Source organism: Camellia sinensis, unplaced genomic scaffold, assembly GCF_055761805.1.
Source record: "Camellia sinensis isolate YWXY unplaced genomic scaffold, ASM5576180v1 Unanchor1, whole genome shotgun sequence".
Classification (NCBI taxonomy): Eukaryota; Viridiplantae; Streptophyta; class Magnoliopsida; order Ericales; family Theaceae; genus Camellia; species Camellia sinensis.
The window spans coordinates 22,811,190-22,830,719 of record NW_028128987.1 but is presented as its reverse complement, the minus strand read 5'-3'; the positions used below and the strand labels follow the sequence as shown (position 1 = coordinate 22,830,719).

The following is a 19,530-nucleotide window of genomic DNA, read 5'->3' as shown; positions in this document are numbered from 1 at the left end:
CATAAGATGATGACTCTAGTCAGGATGATAGCTGCTGTGGTGCCACTGATGGTGGACACACCGATGGTAAACGTGGAGGCTGAGTAGATGATAGCTGTTGTGGTGCCACTGATGGTGATCGATGTGGTGGCACTAATGGCCCCTCTGATGGTGCTTGATGTGATGCCTCCTCTAATGGTGGTGCCACTAATGGTGGTCGCTGTAGTGGCTAGTCAGATAGTGGTGGCACTAATGGCCCCTCTGATAGTGGTCAATGTGATGCCTCCTCTGATGGTGGTGCCACTAATGTCCTCTTACGTACCACATCGGACATCATGCATAGGGGATAATCAGGCTTCCTCTTCCTTGCCGTAATAATCTGCAAGTGCCATCACATTAACTGACATTAGAAACATAGAGAATGGTTTTCAATCAACTATAATATGACATTAATTGAACTAATACAATTACAAAGACAAAGTAAATTAAGAAACTGATGAAGATACCTCTTAATTGCTTCAAAGTAAGCAGATACCTCTCAATTTGATACATCCATCGAAACTAAATCGCTCCACCCAATAATGCTTCGTCAGCTAGATGTATAGGTAAGTGCTCCATTATATCAAAAAAAGTCAGAGGAAATATTTTTTCTAGATGACAAAGTGTTACAGCGATACGATCTTGAATATATTGCAAATCCATCACACGATTCACTTTGGAACACAATTGTCTAAAGAAATTGCTTAATTCAATCAAAGGTTCAATTACATTCTTCGGTAACGATCTTTGAATAGCCAATGGAATTAGTTGCTACATCAGAAGATGAATATCATGGCTGTTAAGACCCCTAATACTTCTATCATGTAACCGCACGCGACGCGATATATTGGATGAATACCCGTCGGGAACTCTAACTTCCTTCAATAATTTCAAGAACAAATCTTTCTCATCCTTGGTCATCGTGAATTGTTCTGGTGGTAAATAAGCTTTATTCGACCCTCTTAACTGCAAATGTAGGGGTTTTCTAATATTCATTTCTTGTAAATCACGCCGAGCATTAACACTATCCTTCGATTTTCCCGCAACCCCTAATATTGTCCACAACACATTTTCACAAACATTATTCTTTATATGCATCACATCGAGGTTGTGTCTTATTAGATTGTGCTCCCAATATGGCAGTTCATAAAAGATACTCTTTTTCTTCTAGCTATGGATGCGATGTCCAGTTTTCTCTTTCTCAACTTGTCTCATATGCCTCTCCTTAAGGTCATCCCTCTTGTATTGGGTTAAAATACCGTCACATTCTAATTGTAGCAATATCTCAGTTCCAGACAACAATTTTGGTTTGATTCTGAATTCCCGACTACCATCAAATGATACTTTATCCTTTCGAAATTTATTGCCACTAGGTAAAAATCTACGATGACCCAAGTATGATTGTTTCCTACTATGCTTCAACCAACACGATGTAGTTTCCTTATTGCAACACGGACATGCATATTCACCTTTAGTGTTCCATCATAACAAGTTTGCATATGCAAAAAAATCACTAATTGTCCACAGTAAAGCTGTATACAGTTGAAACATTTGATTTGTTGATGCATCAAATGTGGAGACATTGTCATTCCATAGTTCTTTCAACTCCTCAATCAACGGTTGCATATACACATCAATCTTGTCACCAGGTCCTTTCGGGCCGTCAATAAACACAGATAAAATTAGATATGGTTGCTTCATGCACATCCATGGCAGCAAGTTATATAGAATGAGCACAACAGGCCAAGTGCTATGAACTATGTTCATCGTCCTAAATGGGTTAAACCCATCAGATGATAAGCCAAGCCTTACACTGCAGCAATTATTACTTAAGTCAATATTTCGACGGTCAAAATCTTTCCATACAAGGGAGTCAGCAGGATGCCTAAAGATACCATCATCAATTCATTCCTCTGCATGCCATCTCATTAACTTGGCCGTCTTGGATGACATAAACAACCTCTGCAACCTTGGCTTTAAAGGAAAATACCTCATATGTTTTGCAGCTATTCATTTGCCACCTTTGTTAGGACCATTTGAACCACCATCACCATTTGATTTCCATCTAGAATTGTTGCATATGACACATTAATCAAGATTGGCGTCCTCGTTTCGAAACAACATGCAACTGTTGGGACATGCATCCCACGTCTCATACGTAAAGTCCAAATCTATTGCGACCTTTTGAGCTTTATAATATGAGTTCGAGAGTTTCACACCTACCGGGAACGCCTCATTCAATAACTTAAGCAACATGTCAACAGACTTGTCTATCCACTGATTAAGCACCTTCAGATGTAGAAGTCGAACAATGAATGACAAAGATGTGAACTTCTGACAACCCGGATACAGTTCACTTTGTGCATCTTCAAGAAGTTTGAAATACTTTGCACACCCTCTCATACAAGATGTGGTTCATTACCCTCAACACTTGTATCGACATGTGGATTTCCTATGGCCCCTTTGTATCATTCCAACCATATCATCCCCAATGTCTAAATTAGCTAATGTTTCATTCTCTCGATTACCATGCATAGATACGTAAGATTCCCCATGATTAATCCAATGTTTGTACTTTTTAAAAAGACCATTCAAAATCAGATGCTCCCATACACCCTCTCGTACGAGATGATATCGATTCTCACATTTCCTACACGGACAACTAATCATCGAACCTTCAGTCCTATTGGTGTAGGCAAACACAAGGAATTGATCAATCATATTAATGTATTCTCTCGACATCCTATTTGGCAAGTCAACCCAACTCTTATCTATCATCTGTTCTTCCCTTAAATATCTCTTCTACAAACATCCACAAAAATTAAACATTAAATAACTACAAAACATGATTAATTTGAAAAACAAACAAACAAACAAACAAACAAACAAACAAATTGTCTTAAAACATCAGTCTAGAATTGGGTTCACAGTTTGAGAGTTAGAGCCGGATTTCACTCTAGATAAACTAGTTTCTTAAGAAACTTAGAATTCGAGATGTTGATGCCTCAAAATCACCAATCAGCATCGGATTGGCACGAAACTTGACACACAAGACTGCCTTGGCAGGAGAGACTTGTAGGAGAAGATGGGACTCAAATCGGGTTCTCGATTTGGGAGTTAGAGCCGGATCTCGGTCTAGGCAAACTAGTTTCTTAACAAACTTAGAATTTGAGGTATTGACGCCCCAAAGTCACCAAATGGCATTGGATTAGCACGAAACTTGACACACACGACCGCCTTGGCACGAGAGACTTGTGGGAGAAGATGGGACTCGAATCAGGTTCCCGATTTGGGACTTAGAGCCGAATTTCGATCTAGGCAAACTAGTTTCTTAACAAACTTAGAATTTGAGGTATTGACGCCCCAAAGTCACCAAATGGCATCGGATTAGCACGAAACTTGACACACACGACCGCCTTGGCACGAGAGACTTGTGGGAGAAGATGGGACTCGAATCAGGTTCCCGATTTGGGAGTTAGAGCCGAATTTCGATCTAGGCAAACTAGTTTCTTAACAAACTTAGAATTTGAGGTGTTGACGCCCCAAAGTCACCAAATGGCATCGGATTAGCACGAAACTTGACACACACGACCGCCTTGGCACGAGAGACTTGTGGGAGAAGATGGGACTCGAATCAGGTTCCCGATTTGGGAGTTAGAGCCGAATTTCGATCTAGGCAAACTAGTTTCTTAACAAACTTAGAATTTGAGGTATTGACGCCCCAATGTCACCAAATGGCGTCAGATTAGCACGAAACTTGGCACACACAACCGCCTTGGTATGAGAGACTTGTGGGAGAAGATGGGACTCGAATCGGGTTTCCAATTTGGGAGTTAGAGTCGAATTTCGGTCTAGGCAAACTAGTTTCTGAACAAACTTAGAATTTGAGGTGTTGACGCCCCAAAGTCACCAAATGGCGTTGGATTAGCACGAAACTTCGCACACATGACCACCTTGATACGAGAGACTTGTGGGAGAAGACAAGACTCAAATCGGGTTCCCGGTTTGGGAGTTAGAGCCAAATTTCGGTCTAGACAAACTAATATCTCCTCGGTACTTAGAATTCGAGGTGTTGATGCCCCAAAGTCACTGATTTCTCCTGAAAATGTTTGAATTGAAAGATATAACAAGTGTATTCACAGTGTCAAATGTTTTTTATACCAACAATGAACCGTAGTGGTTGGTGAACTATTTTATTTATATGCTATCGCTTTTGTATGTGTGTGCGTGCGTGCGTGCGTGTGTGTGTGTGTGTGTGTGTGTGAGAGAGAGAGAGAGAGAGAGAGAGAGAGAGAGAGAGAGAGTTGTCTTCAGTAATGTAATCCAACAGCAACCAATGTTATAATTGTGGATTGTTCACGTAACTTCCATTCATCTATTTATTGTTTTTATTTAATGTAATCCAACAGCAACCAATGTTTTTATTTAATATAAGTCTTTCGTATTTTATTTATTTTCTTTTTAATTATAGTTTAATTTGGAGTTTTATTAACATTTGGTTTCTTATTTTATTAGGGATTCCAATTTTCAAATATTATTAGGGTTTTACTTTCCGATTTTAATAAACTATAAAGAACTTTAAAAATGAAACAACCCTTTTTCTTAATAGGTTCAAACAAAGCAGAGGCATGTAAAGATCCAACTTTTAGTAAACCCCAGATAAACCTTATTTTAGCAAAAGATGGGAATGTGATCTCCTTCCATGCTCTCTAATGCAACCTTTTCAACTCCATGAAAAAGGATAAACCTAAGGAAATAAATAGGGAGGAAATTTCTGGATCCCTAAATCTGGAGTATTAGAATTAGAATAAGAATAGTTAAATAGAAATGTATCATGTTCAGAACATGCATTTCAAAACATAAATTGCCTGGGTATTATTAGCCTTTTATGATATATTTTTAAGTTTCAAAGCATACTGTAGGAACAAAAACAGAAAAAACAAAAACATATTGGATATGATGAGAAAAACCATTGATATCTATCTAACAAACTACAAAAACTTCAGATGTGACATAAGGTTTGCATCTACATCTAAGGCTCATCACTAGCATTTCTATCTTTCAGATAAGTCTAGATTCATAACAGACTAATTAATGTTAAGAAATAAAGTAAAACTTTTTCATTAAATGACCATAGACAGATCTAGATTAATCGTAAACTTATGTATCTCTCTCTTGAAACCCATATAGTATTTCTTTTTTAAATATTTTTTCAAAATTAATATATATATATATCATTTTCATAAGCCCAATTGACAAATTCATAAGCCTGCATCAACAAGAACAAGTAATACTTTTTTTATTTTTATAAATAAAGATATAAAGATATTTATATAAGTTAAAGAGAACCAAAGCAACAAGTAATACTTTCCAGTTTAATTTGAATAAACCAATTCATCAAAATAGTTATAGTTAGTGATCCAAAAGGCCATTAAAATTCATAATTTCACCGCAAAATTTATAGCTACGTGAAAAAAGAATACAACCAGAATTGATCCAAGAAAAAAAAGACTTACATAATCTTGATCCAACAATCTGAGCTGTCTATGGACCTAAAGCATCTCAAAACTCCATTCACCACATCCTGATGTTGAAGAAAACAACAAAATTCAGTAAATTCAGAACATAAAAACCAATAAATCCCAGATCTGTAAGTCACAACAATTTATTTAACAAATTACAAAGTTTGAGAATAAGATTCAACATATCTAACCCTTACCCATATTTTATTTTATTATTATTTTTGCACAAACCTTACCCAGATTTCTGATTATCTTCTTTTATGTTAACAGTAAAACTGGTACCCAAAAAAACCCACAAATCTGTTAACCCCAAAACCACTTTTCCACTACGAGTAAAATGATCTATCAAGAACATCAACAGACAAAGTGGTCAAGAAACCCTAAATTGGGAACCAAAATTGGGACAAAGTTTTATAAATAAAAAAAAAACACAGAAACCCAATTCACATGAGCATTTATAAAAATTAAATCTGTGACAGAATTGCTGGATTTTAACAAAAAAAAAAAATTACTGTAACCTTAAATCTGTGACAATTCACATTTAAAAAAAAAAAAAACAGAAACCTTGATTAGGAATTAATCATGTAAATTACTGGATTTTAACAAAATTACTGGATTTTAACAAAAATGACTGATGTAATCATGTAAATTACTGATGCATTTACAAAATTACTGAATTTTAACAAAAAATAATCATGTAAATTAGGAATTTGGGAAGAGAAATTGGAGGGAAAAAACGCAATGTAAGTATAGAGTGTTTGGAACAATTTTGTTCTCTCTTACCTTTAGTCCTGTGGAGAGGTGTCCCTTTGAGCTTCCAACTTGGGCATTTTATATCGAGATTCAAGTCAAGGGAGTTGAGAGTGGAGTGAGATCTGGAGCACGAAACTCGCTGCTCGTCACTCCGGCAAAGGCCGTCGTTCACCCTCGTCACTCATCGTTCACAGTCGTTGCTGCTCGTCATTCCGGCGAAGGCCGTCGTTCACCCTCCTTCACTCCGGCAATGCTAAATGCGAGTAGGGATTTTGACGATTTTGGTTTGGTGATTTTAGGGATTTTGGTTTCAGATGGATTTTGATTTTGAGGATTTTGGGGATTTTAGGGACTTTGGGACACATGACCGTGAATGGGATAGAAATGAGCGGGACACCAAATATTTATTTTTTCACGACGGCATATTTTAACCGTCACAAATGATACATAATTAACCAATAAAAACGACGTCGTTTTACCCATATTTGTTTGTGATGGGCTTTTGCCGTCACAAATAGTCCACAATTTGCGACAGTAACTTCTTACCATTGCAAAATAATATTTTTTGCGACGGTATACCGTGCGTCGCAAATGTTCCTGCATTTTTCTTTTACAATCATTAGCGATGGAGGTCAGCCCTGTCGCAAAAGGTCATGTTTCTCGACGGCAGATATACGCTGTCGCAAAAGACTTTTTTTGGCGACAACAACTATACTGCGTCGCAAAAAAAGGCAGTTACCCCGTCACAAAAATCTTAGTGTTATTTGCCCTGTTTTCTTGTAGTGCACCTTGAAGTTCCTGACATTTATAAAGACCTCACTTGAAGTTTTAAAAATAACACTAACTTCCCCTTTGATTTGCTTTTAAATTTCAAATACACCCTTATGTTAATTGACTGTCAATAACGATAGCTGACTTTGTTAAGGTCATCAATTTACTGTATTATATTTCTTATGTTACGCTCCTTTGCCTATAACCACCTCGACACAGTAGGCCTCCCTTGCCAGAGTGCATAACCGAGCCTTTAACCTGTTTGAATTTTTTTTTAATCAAAGTTAAAAATTAAGCTAATTTAAAAATTAATTCTCAAAATAAGTCAAAACGTTATTTTGTAAATACATTTCCTTAATTAGAATGTGTATTTACAAAATATGTTTTTAACATTTTTTTATAAAATAATTAATAAAAAATGGAAATCATGATATATATATATATATTTATAAATAAAAAGCTGAAAATGTATTTTGTAAATAAATTTTCATAATAATTTGTGAAAACGTATTTAAAAATAAGTTTTCATCATAATTTTTTTTTAAATAATTAATAAAAAATTGAAATCATAAATTTTTTTTTGAAAAATAAAACACTGAAAACGTATTTTGTAAATACATTTTCATCATAATTTTTGCAAAATAAGTTTTCATCATAAATTCTTTTTAAAAAAATAATTAATAGAAAGTCTGTTGAAACTAAAAATGTATTTTACATTTTTTTAAAAATAATTAATAGGAAAAAATAGAAAACATTGTAATTTTTTTTTTTATAGAAAGCGTTTGAAATAGAAAACGTATTTTGTAAATACACTTTTATTTAATTTTTAAATATTTAATAGTGTTGTATTTTTGTAAATACGTTTTCGTCATAATTTTTTTAAATAATTAATAAAAAGTAGTTGAAATAGTAAACATATTTCGTAAATACAATTATTTTTTCAAATAATTAATGAAATTTTATTTTGTAATTAAGTTTTTTTTTATTTTTTATTACGAGATATGATTGCAATATAATTTTTTAAAGAAAATAAAAAACGTGTTTTTTTAACATATTTTTTATTTATTTATGTTAAAAACAGGCTTTTTTTTTCTTTTTTTTTTTTTGTGCATTGCATCTTATTACCAATATACACATTTTTTTTTCTCCCTGACTCTCACTCGCCGTTGTTCATTTCACTTCCAACATAATTTTTTTTAATATTGAAAACATGCTTTCAACTTAATTTTTTTTAATGCTTTGCATTTAACAAAACAAAAAATAGAACAAGTTTTATTTTTTTTATTTATTTATATTGAAAACACGTTTATAAAACACTTTCATCATTTTATTACCATTGCTTTTGACACAAATTTTTTTATTTAAAATAGAAATCGTGCTGCCAAAACACACCTTCAACATAAGAAGGTTTTGTCCATTCCATATTGAAAGTAGGAATGGCAATGGGTTGGGCCGGGGCCAGGGATTGCACTCCCTGTCCCCAAAGGTCAAAATATCCCTGTCTTCGCCCCCTATTCTCGGCGGAGAACCCATCACCCCCCACCCCCACCCCCACCCCTGCCCCCGCTCCCGCCCATGCCCCCAACTTAACTTTGAAAATTTAGATTTGAAAAATCTCCAGAAAAGCCCCAATCATAAACAACTTAACAAAAAAAATTTTTTAGATAACTCAACAACTCAACTCAACAATCATCAACAACTCAACAATTTAGTATGTTTGTTCATTACACACACACACACATATATATATATATATATATATATATGTATCTATCAGATCTAAGAAAACCCCAACAAAAAAATAAATTTAGAGTTGAAAATAGAACACAGATCAGATCCAATCACACACAGAGATCAGATTCAATGACACAAACCTTAACCAAAAAAAAATTGAGTTGATCCAATCACACACACTCATTTCTTCAAGGACGAAGCCGACCACGATGGCGATGAAGATACCGTCGCTGCCACTATCTCAGATTGGTGCCCCAGATCATAGATCGTTATCATCTTACCTTTGTTTGCTCAGGTTGTCAAGCTCTTCATGATCTGGTTTAATCTAAAAATAGGACACACATACAGAGAGTGAGTAAGAGTGAGAGAGAGAGAGAGAGAGAGAGAAAGATAGAGAGAGGTGGTGGTGTCGGCGACGGTGGAAGGACACTGGAGATGATCTTCAGATCTTCTAGATCTAGAGATAAAGTCGCTGAAGACATCATGAGGCAGTGGAGACGAGGCAGCAAACGAGGTATGAAAAAGAGAGAGAGAGAGAGAGAGGGAGAGAGAAATGGTGGTGTCAGTGACGGTGCAAGGACGAGAGAGAAAGAGACAGTTTCACAGAGTAGAAGGAGAGGCGAAGAACGAGAGAGAGATAGAGAGAAAGAGAGAGAGAGTTGAAAATCTGATTGAGATAGATAAACCCTAAACACATGCATATATATATATATATATATATACGGGGTAACGGGGATGGTTTGGGGAAATTTCAGGTCGGGGGAACCTATCACCGTCCCCGGCTCAAAAATCATTAGGTATGTATTTTTTAATACTAGCCCCGGTCCTATGGGGAATAATTTTCTGGAAAAACCTAATTTATCAGGGCGGGGTGGTCCGGGTGTAACAACCCGTATTTTATGTCCTAGTCATGTTTGCATGCATTTGTATGTTTTGCCATGTTAAGTCGCTGTAACAACCCATATTCATGTTGTAGTCATGTTCATGTTCATTTATATAGCTTTGCCTTGTTAAGTTTGCATTCATGAATCTTGTCTTGTTTTGTGTTTATGTGATTTGTCTAAGTGTTGTGCGCCTGCTTTGATCCTTCCTTGGTGTCTCAAGCCTAGGTTATGTAAGCCTAAGTTATGCCAAGCCTAGGTTACGTTACGCCTAGATCATTCCAAGCCGAGGTCATCTTCAGTCTAGAAGTATCTTGGAACCCCTTCGTTTGACCTCCACCTTTGCTTTGACATATTGGCCGAGATGTCATTATCTAGGCCGAGGTGTTAATCACCAAGGCCGAGATGTGTATTATCTAGGCCGAGGTGTTACCTTTACACCCGAGTGATCTTTGTCCTGGAGTGGTATGACCTAGACCGAGGTGTGGCACATCTAGGCCAAGGTGTGGCACATCTAGGCCAAGGTGTGGCACAGCTTAGGCAAGCGTTGTCCTTCCTAGCCGAGGTCATTGTCACCTTAGTTGCCGAAGCTTTGTCCTTAGCCAATGTCACCCATTGTCGGAGTGCCTTACCGAGTAGCTTGTTAGATACGCTTTGTCATAGTCTTGTCTTGTCAACCCATCACCTTTTTGAAGAGAACCAACCAGCCGTTGCCACGTGTCCAAGCTGAGAGTTAAGTCAGCCGGAAGAGAGAGAAACCTATCATTTGTTATATCCTTGTTTTGAAGAGGAGAGAAAAGCTCTAGAAGAGGGAGAGAAGTTCTTGAGGGAGAGTAGATTTCCAAGCTTGATTCCTAGAGATCGAACCGTTAGATTCGTGTTCGAAGGTTAGATTCTAAATCTGCTCTTGTCGTTCCTTATGTTTATGTTGTTGCATTGCATGATTGAATATGATTTGTAAGCTATGCATTGCTTTGAGGTTCGGTTTTAGAAAGAGAAAATAGCATTCATGTGTTCTTCAAGAAAAGTCATGTTTTGATCCGAAAGCTTATGCCAAGATTCATGTTTTTGTGTTTGTTTTCACATGATTTTCAAGTATGGGTACCCAGGTCCATGTTTTCGAACTCATAGCATGAAACCCCAGATTTTGTAAATAAAGATGTTATGATTTTAGCATCCATGTTCTTCATGTTCTTCAAGATCTTCATGTTCATGTTCTTCCTGTTCTTCACGGGTAGAAACCTAGATCTCCAGACCTCACTTCCCGAGGTGTAGTCCCCGAGATCACTCTTACCTAGACCTCACACTTAGGCCAAGCATCATATCTCACCTTGGCCTATCTTGCATGATCACTTACACCTTAGTTTGCCTTGTGCACACCTCGGTATGCAGCCGCATGCCGAAGCCTAGGTAGCCACACCTCGGCCAGGAAGTGTGGGACCTCGGCAAAGACCTGGTTGGTACCCAGCATGTCTTCCTGACATATAAAACAGTGTTTTGACTTCCAACATGTTTTCCCAAGATCATTTGCATACATGTGAGACCTATTTTGAGAAGTATGTTCAGTATGCTTTGCCATGTGTTTGTAGGACTTGGACCTTTGCCTTGACCCCGACGTCCCAAGAACTAATGTGAGTGGTATTTTTAATAAAGTTATGTTCTTAAGGTTTTGATAAAGCTTTGCCTTGTTTTGATAAAAGTATTTGTTAAACATGAATGATATCCCTATTTTATGAATCAAGTATAAGCTTTGTTTTGAATGACAATGTATCAAGTAAGCTTTGTTTTGACGACATTTTTTTCGAAAAGTCCCTTGTGCTGGAGGACTCTAAACTTGAGCAGCACCCAAGTGTTAAAGGGCTACGGGCTCTTGTAACATAGGTCCCTTGTGCTGGAGGACTCTAAACTTGAGCAGCACCCAAGTGTTAAAGGGCTACGGGCTCTTGTAACATAGGTCCCTTGTGCTGGAGGACTCTAAACTTGCGCAGCACCCAAGTGTTAAAGGGCTACGGGCTCTTGTAACATAGGTCCCTTGTGCTGGAGGACTCTAAACTTGAGCAGCACCCAAGTGTTAAAGAGCTACGGGCCTTCTTACTTGGTCTTGTTTTGCCACTGGCGGTTTACCGCGTGGGTCTTGTAAGTAAGTAAGTAAGTTTTGAAGGACCAAGGTTATGCCGAGGTTATGTTATAAGATTTGACGCATGTTAAGTATGTAAGTTTTGCAAGATCAAGTTTGATGAACAAGATTTATTTTGTATTTTGAACAAGCTATGATATATGTATTGTTTTGACAAGGACCTCGGGAATCATTCATTTAACCCCTTTATTACTTGTACCATTCACTGAGTATCCAAGCTCACACTCCCTATGTATATATGTAGGTAACAAGCAAGAAGTCGGCTACGCCGAGATGTGTGTTTTGCAAGATGTTTTGGATGTATGTTATGTCGGCAATGTTTATGTCGGCAATCCTGAATATTATGTATCTTGACTTGTATTTCATGTATTTCGTTTATGTCAGCAATTTTGAAGCTTTTGTATTTTGTTCATGTCGGCTTGAGAAGTCTTTTTCCAAGATGTAATATGTATTTTTGTACTTCATCTCTATTTGTATTCAAGTTGTAAAGCTATGTAAAGATGTATGTCATTCCATTTGACTTATGCACTGCTCTTATGGACCACTTGTATTTTAGATTATTGCTTCCGCACTTGTGAGCCCCATATATTTATACTCTGATCGTGTGTGAATTTTGAAAGTTGGCCTTCGGTAATCTCGAATTACTGGCCATCACGGCACCAAACTACTAGGGGCGGTTTGGGGTCGTGACACCGGGTCCCCATCAGGCCGGGTTCAAATTGCCATCCCTTATTGAAAGTGTGTTTTTAAATTATTTTTTTAACACTTTCAGCATTTTATTATCATTTAAAATAGAAACAAGTTTTGAACATATATTTTGTGAGTAATGTTTTTCAACTTAAAATTTTTATTTGAACGCTTTAGCATTTTATTACCATTGCTTTCAATGCAAGTTTTTTAAAATGTAACAATTTTTTTTTTTATATTAATTTTCAGTACAAGATTTTATATATATATATATATATATATTGTTTAAGAAGCACAATATAATGATTTTATTTAAATATTTTCTTTTGGATATATGCTAACATAACATATACATATAGTAAGCCCCACATACATTCATACATTCATTCAGGCCTCGTTTGGTAAGTGTTTGTTTTAACTTAACAGTTAAAAAGTTACTAAAATAACTAAAAAGCCTATAACTTATACTAAAAAGTCAAAGATTTCATTTTCTCTCTACTTTTTGCATATCTTTTCGTAAAAAATTAAAAAATCATCTCAAACATACTAGTTTTTTTTATCTCATATTTTAACCAAAAAATTAAAAAGTTACTAAAATAGCATATTCCCGTATATAAGAACTAGCATATCACCCGTGCTATGCATGGATTGTGTTTACAATTATCTATATATGTGAATTGTGATTTTTAAATATTTTTTTTTAAATGTCTTCTTTTTTTCTTTTTTTGTATTATATTAAAGTTTAATATTTTGATAATAATCATATGTGTTGGACTTTTCAAGGAATTAAATGTCTTTTTTTTATTATATTATATTAAAGTTTAATATTTTGATAATAATCATATGTGTTGGACTTTTCAAAAAATTTTTTTTATGCTTGTTCTTAATGCATTAAAGTATTATTATAAGGGATAATAATCATATGTGTTGGGACTCTTCAAGGAATTCATGTGTTGGATTTCAAAGAATTTTTTTTATACTTGTTCTTAATGCATTAAAGTGTTATTATGAAGGTAAGGCTTGGGAGTTGGGAGAAGTTAATAAATGCTAAGATTTTTTTTTTAAATCAAAAAATCGGGAAATTTAGATTGCGAGATTGGATCTCCCACAAAGCTTGGGGCTAAAAACCCATTTTTACTTAATATATAATATAGATATAGATAGATAGATAGATATATCTTTTTATTTTTATTTTTATTTTTGTGTGGTTTCTATTCGGGTATTTTTTTTTCAATTTATTTAAGATGGAGTTGTGGGTATCTTTTTTTTTTTTAATTTAATTTATCCGTGGTTTCCATTTGTTTTTAATTATTATTATTTGGGTAAGTTATGATGCGAGTTAGATGTGTGATAGACATGTGAGTTTTATTGATTTAAAGTTTATTTAGATAAACTTTAAAGATTTTTTTTTTAGTTTTATAGTTTTTTTTGTTATGTTATAATATAATATATAAAATATAGGTAGATATCTATAGCTTTAATAAAAAAATATTATCTGATTTTTTGGGGAAGAAAAAATGAATGCAAGTTTTAATATTTTTTTTTGAAAATTTGTGAGAGAGATTAAGAGAGAGAGATTATGAAATATTTTTGTTATTAAATAAATAAATCAGTCAATAGTTTTTTTTAATCTATTTTGTAAATTAAAAATCAATAATTTTGAAAAATTGATTAATTTGTCTTATTAATTGATTTAAAATTTTGATAGATATACATAAAAAAAATACATAATTATATTATTAAATCATAATTCAAATTTAGATGTTATATCTTTTTGAGATCTATAGCTAAATTCTTATATTTTTATTTTTTATTTTTGTGTGTAATCATAGTATATGGGAGAAATTGAAAATGGTGTTGCAATAATTATGAGAGAAGTCAAAAGAGATTGTGGGTTGGGAGAAGTCAATAAATGCTGAGGTTGGGTTGGGAGAAGTCAATAAATGCTGAGATTTTTTTTTTTAAAATCAAAAAATTAGAAAATTAGAATTAAGAGATTGGAGCTCCTACAAATTTTGCGATTAAAAATCTTTTTTTACTTAATATATAGTATTGATAACTCAACCCCATTTGGGGACTTACTTTTTTAGCCAAAAAGTCAAAAAGTTACCCTTTTAGCCAAAAAGTCAACAACTCAAATAAAAAAGTCAAAGATTCTCTTTTCTCTCTACTTTTTGTACATCTTTTTGTAATTAGCCAAAAAATCATCCCAAACATATAAAATTTTTTTACCTATTTTTTTAATCAAATAACTAAAAAATTACTAAATTAACCTGTTCCCAAACGAGTATCCTTCATCTTTATTCGTACTAGTGCATAATACCGGTAATACTCTGCAAAATTTGAGACCATGGCTACATATACCTACAAAATTGAGCAATAGTAAACCTAATTAAACTCGTAACCCATTTATTACGGAGATTTCTCTTATGTACTAATTCTCACTTAAATCAGGAATCTCAGAATTCGAATAATCAAAAAGGTTAGAATCAAAGACAAGTAAAGGATCCTTCATGATTGTGAAAAAAATATTTTCAAAAACAATACATGATTTCAGTTTTTTATTAATGATTTTTTTTAAAAAAAAAATTATTTTAAAAAATTGTTGAAAACTTTTCATGAAAAAACGTATTTACAAAATACATTTTCTAAATGATTTTTTTTTTTTTTTTTTTTTTTTGTATTTGAACAGGAAATGTATTTTGTAAATATGCTTTCATGAAAAAAACGTATTTACAAAATACGTTTTCTAAATGATTTTTTTTTTTTTTTTTTGGATTTCAACAGAGTATGTTGTAAATACGCTTTCATGAAAACGTATTTAAAATATGTTTTGACCCATTCTGAAAATTAATTTTTAAAGCAATCTAGTTTTTTAATTTTGGAACCAAAAAAAAATCCCAAATAGGTTAACGCCCCGTGCATGACCACCCAATCCACCAAATATTTAAGGGTTATTTAGGATGATTTAAATAAGTGCATTTTTTTATCTTTTTACGAAAAAATGTGTAGAAAAATAAAGAGGTGATGTAATAAAAAAAAATAAAAAAATAGATTATTTAAGGGATGCCAAACCACCCCTTATGACAACCAAAGCACTGATTTGTCATGAAGGCAACAATTAGACTACAATTGAGTTGCAGGAAGAAAACAAGCACATGTTTATAAACATCCACAAAAAATTAATTATATACAAAAATTCAAAGGTGAGTATGGCCCGAATTGATCTAGATTGGGATAAAATTAGGACTAATTTGATAACTACAGTTCTTAAAAAATTGAAACCAATACAATCCGTTTAAATCGTAAAATTAATCCGAATCAATCCATTTAAATACGGATTTGATCGGTTTAGAATTACAGATTCGAATTATTAAATAACAAAAAAGAATATAGAACATTTTAATTTCATAAAACATAAACATAGCATAATATTAGTTTCACAATAGCAACATTTCTTTCCATAATAGCGACATACTGTTATAGAATTTAAACAACAATAAGAAAACTGGTTCTATCATAAATATTTATTTAGACGATTACAAATTAAAACTAAAAACTAACAAACAAAGCCAATAAAAGAAAATACTATGCGGGTTTAAGTTTAGATTTAGGTTTTATATGGAATATGAGAAGATACTATAATAGAGGGTGTATAATATAAATATAGGCTATTTGTATACGGTCTGAATCGATTCTAATCTGGAACTGTGGGGTCCAATCCAGAACCGATCTGCGGACTATGAATTTTTAATTTTTCAATTCGGAACTGAACCATAGATTCAAAAAATCAATCCAAATCTACCGGATTGGACTAGACTGGATCAAATTACGGATTTCACGAATTCGATACTCAGCTCTACAAAAATTCATAAATCCAAAAAAAAAAAAAAAAAGTATATAAAAACTAGATTTCTATAATAATTTAGTAATTCAGAAATCCAAAATTGAGAAATATTCAAACCCAGTATGTGCATTCAAAAATCGGGGCCTAACGGCAATAAGATTTTTTTGAGATTTTCTTGGTGGGTCTTGAGATAAAGAAGGTTGAACCGACAAATATATGGGTAACATTGAACACCATCCATACATACAGAGGTTTGTGGCTAAAATAGTTACAAATAATAAAATAAGTTATTTTAATTATAACAAATAAAATATTATATCTAATTTATAATTATTATATTATTCTTTCACAAAAAAAAGTTAAAAAAATCAAAAAATTCTTTCCAAACTAAACTTTTTAACTCAGACTAAAATAATTAAAAAAATCAAAAAACTATAAAACCAATCAAATTCGCAAACGGAGGCTAAGTCAAACCACCTCAACAAAACAAATAAACAGGAAAATTTGCCTTGTTTGGGAACCTTCCATTTTAACTAAAAAGTCAAAAAGTTATTAAATTAGTCAAAAAGTCAACAATCTATACCAAAAAGTCAAAGATTTTCTTTTCTCTCTACTTTTTGCACATCTTTTCGTAAAAAGTCAAAAAATCATTCCAAATATACTAATTTTTTTTAACTCATATTTTAGCCAAATAATCAAAAAAATTACTAAATTAACCTGTTCCCAAACGAGACCTAAATATAGTTGTTTACAAATAGAAACATGCATTAACAATACATCCAAAAAAAAAAAATACAATAACACAGCAATAGGATTGAATTCACCTAAATGGTTTATACGAAGATTTTAAACATCATAACTAGGAACATTGGGGCAAACACAGGATTTCAACTCCATTGCTAACAAAATAAAAACGGAGAACCAAATTCAGAAGCACATTGAACATTATCTCAGTCTTTTCCACACGATTCTTGCATTTTGTATCAAATTCCACGAAAACGAAGATTACCCAGAAGAAAATCTGAACCTGGTAGTGTGCTCAGAAACTGCAAACAAACAAAATCGCCAAGATAAACCTAGTCAAAGTCAATCGCACTCCATCAATCAGCAAGAGAATCGAGCAGAGAGAGAAGAAGTGAACTGATCGAGACGGGAAAAACCCAGATCAGATTCTGAGCAGAAAACCAATGTAGAGAGAGAGGGACAGAAAAAGAGAGAGAGAGAGAGAGAGAGAGAGAGCATCAATCAATAATTGGGTTGTGAATGTGATTGGGCTCCAACAAGGTGACACGCACAGTAGGAGAGGGGGGTGAGGTGGAGCACAATCCGAGAAGCCGTTTCCCCTGAATTTACGTGCGTTGGCCGGATTTGGTATAGAGAGGTAATTTAGAGCATTAAATTTGAAGTTCTAAAAACGTTACTAATGATGTGGTAATGTAAAGAAAAAAAAAATTAAAATAAAGGCCAAATTATCACATCAGTGATAGGATTCACATGATGTTACATCATTAATAGTACGTTAAGGTACATTAAGGTTATGTTTGATTCCACAAGACTAATAGTGAGGTATTAACAATCCTATGAAATTAGTGTGGTATTCACAATCCCACCCCTATCCCATTACTAATAATCCTATAAATTTGTTGGATTAACTATCCATTGGATTAATAATCCTAAAAAAAATGTCAAAACAAACATAGGATAATTGGGCCAACGGATTAATAATCCTAATCCCATACCCTAATCTTTCCAATCAAACATGCCCTAATGGTACTAAATTAATGGTATAAAACATTTTTCTTTGGTATATATAAGAACAAGAGTCAAAGGCTTTGGTGTCCCAATCTACATATCTCATATTGGTTAATATTCATGGATATTTAAATCTTATTATTTTAATATAATTATATTAGACTCTATCAAAATTGTAAATGAATAACATTTTTTTCCCCATTACATTACAACGTAAAAAATGAGAATAAACCATATCAGCAAATTTTAAATTCAAATGTCAATTTTATTAATTATGTCAACATAATGAGCTAATTTATATATTTGTCATTTTCTTCTTACCCTATTTTCTTCGTAGTTATTGGTCATTAACAAAATTGAACACAAAACACATGATTCAAATAAGAAATATAGAACTTCTCTCCTACATCTTCAATAGCTAGCAAAAAAGTTGTTATTCTCTTAGTGTCACCGAACCACAATAGAGACGAAGAGTCATCAGTAGACATCGTCACCCATTTTTTTTTTTTTCTATCATCATTAGCTAATGACAATAGACGTCATCTTTCATTCTTTCTCTTGTTGGCAACCAAGACAACACACATTTCGTCTCATTCCTTTTTTCTCGTTGCGCCTTCTATACTTCACTCATTTTTTGTTCTCGTCATCACCGTCTATTCATTGCTCCATTCCTTATGTCCTTGCCATCTGTAAGCTACCTCTACCTTCTTCATTCATTTAGCATAATTGACATCTTATCTCTGTCTTTCTCTCAGCACAACTCTTTTCTACTTTCTTCTTCCCCTTAATGTAACCTCTTATCTTATTTTATCTTCCAATTCCTTCTATTACAGTTGCCATTCTGCTTCCCAATTTGATCGCAATGTGAAGGTAGTGGCAGTAGAGGTGGTTGTATCCAATTGTGATAATGGTAATGCAGGCTGTCGCATTAATTGTGATGATAGTAGTGGAGGTGGTTTTGTGTTTGATTGCAATGGTGGTGGTAAAAGCGACGACGTCCAATCCTAATGGTTCTGATATAGGCCACTTCATGAGATTTTAAGGTAACAGTTCATTATTTATTGTCTATGCTAATAAGAAGAGAAAATGAAAAGAAATTGGAAATTGGGGTTCAGTTAGGTGAGCAACAAGGTTGCAAGGGTAAATTTATTATAAAATAGAACGTATGTTATAGAAGGGCAAAAATGTAAATTTATGATATAAGTTAATTCTTCCATTAACTTGACCTTTATTGTAAGGCAACTTAATGCAATTATCTCAAAATTATGAAATTTATTGTATTTTTTCAAACTATAAGTGTAAAGCTGTAAACAAACCGGGTTGTTTATAAATAGGTCAAACTCGGCTCGTTTATTAAAAACAAGTTTGAGTTCAATTTTTAGGCTCGTTTATTAATTAAGTTGAGGTCGAGTAGTTTCAAGCTCGGCT

The 19,530-nt window shown here is 33.7% G+C and overlaps 1 protein-coding gene across 1 annotated transcript in view; it reads right to left on the bottom strand.

Moving 5' to 3' along the window:
- LOC145788592 (E3 ubiquitin-protein ligase SINAT2-like) overlaps nucleotides 1-17,695 on the bottom strand; it is a 71,902-nt gene extending 54,207 nt beyond the window's left edge. Inside the window, exon 1 of the mRNA XM_082910853.1 lies at nucleotides 17,360-17,695. The gene's annotated coding sequence lies outside the window, so the exon portion shown is untranslated. The remainder of the gene's footprint in view (nucleotides 1-17,359) is intronic.
- Between the last annotated feature and the right edge of the window lie 1,835 nt (nucleotides 17,696-19,530).